The sequence below is a fragment of the Austrofundulus limnaeus genome, unplaced genomic scaffold (assembly GCF_001266775.1).
Source record: "Austrofundulus limnaeus strain Quisiro unplaced genomic scaffold, Austrofundulus_limnaeus-1.0 Scaffold4412, whole genome shotgun sequence".
Taxonomy (NCBI): domain Eukaryota; kingdom Metazoa; phylum Chordata; class Actinopteri; order Cyprinodontiformes; family Rivulidae; genus Austrofundulus; species Austrofundulus limnaeus.
In genome coordinates this window covers 1,345-2,666 of record NW_013956814.1, presented here as the reverse complement: position 1 = coordinate 2,666, position 1,322 = coordinate 1,345, and the positions used below count along the sequence as shown (strand labels likewise).

The 1,322-nt window shown below is 47.0% G+C and overlaps 1 long non-coding RNA gene across 1 annotated transcript; it reads left to right on the top strand.

Annotated features, from left to right (window-relative positions):
• The first annotated feature begins 10 nt into the window (after positions 1-10).
• LOC106512128 (uncharacterized) lies at positions 11-426 on the top strand. The gene is made up of 3 exons (XR_001309628.1): positions 11-116; positions 194-238; positions 315-426. It is a non-coding gene; the product is annotated as an uncharacterized LOC106512128 (long non-coding RNA).
• The last annotated feature ends 896 nt before the right edge of the window (positions 427-1,322 follow it).

Genomic DNA, 1,322 nt, shown 5'->3' with positions numbered 1-1,322 from the left:
GGTTTTAGCTGCACTGCTGCGGCCTGTTCAGCTACAGCGACTGGAACAACCAGTTCCCCGACTCCTGCTGGTGCCTGCCCAGTGAGGAGGACCAGTGCAGCCGTGTGGATAACCTGGTGAGCATCAGCGCTCAGCTTCTCCTACCTGTTGGTTCTGAAGTCGCTCATTCATTTAATTTATGTTTTTATTGAAGAGAAATTCCTTCTTCAGTTACGGCACGGCGTCGGTCTACAGTAAGGTGAGTCAGCGAGAGACGACTTTAATGAGTTTAAAGTCTGACAGGAGCTGAAGCTTGATCCCGTCTCTTCTTCCAGCCCTGCTTCCCCATCCTCAAACACTACATCCTGCTGGGCGCCAACGTCATCATCGGCTTCTTCTTCACCCTGGCATTTCTGGCCGTGAGTCCCTTCAGTCAAACACGACATGACATCACTGCGTCACAAATCCTTCAAATAAAAACAATCCACTGCTAGCCTGTATGCTAGGTGCTAACTTTAGCTGTGGAGGGAGACGGAGTCTCAAAAAGAAGCACCCAGAAAGCATTAAATCAGACTAACTGAATATTATGGTCTGTCAGACAGCATCATCAGGTCTGGTCAAACGGCACGTTTGACCAGACCTGATGATGCTGTCTGACAGACCATAATATTCAGGTATTAAGAAATATCTGAATATTATGGTCTGTCAACCAGCATCTTTAGGTCTGGTCAAACGGCACCACCTGGTGGTTCGGCGTGTCCCAAACTGACTCCTTGGTGAAAGTTATCTTTAGATTCAGATCCAGATGACTTTATTTGTCACTGTCCCATTAAACACAACAAAATACAGTTGAGAACAACCCATCCAAGAGAGACAAATACAAAGGAACATGGGAGAACAGGTGTCCCGGTCCTGCAGCCTGAACAGGTGCCACCCTTAGACAGAAAAAACCTCTGTGTGTGTAGAGCGCATTTAAACCAACAAAGACGGTGATTTAAGGGGGGTGTATCTGAAGCTGTGTAGTGTTTTTTTACGTGTGTCTGCATCTTTAAGTAAGACTATGAAACAAGTCCTCAAGCTCCACCCACCACAGTTCCTGCAGGGATGTAGAGTTCGTCAGTTCGGCCTTGGACAGTTCACGGCTGTGAGTGGGAGGAGGGAGGTGCTGAAGAGCCTCTGTTGACATAACTTCCAGGAGACTTTAATCCAGCCTTCAAGGCCACATAAGGGGGCCGAATCAGAAAAACACAACTTGTTTTGGAACAGGCTGACTTCTGTAGATTTGCTTATCTGCCTGAGTAGCTGTGTTTCCATTACAACTGCAGTGTTTCCATTACAAATGT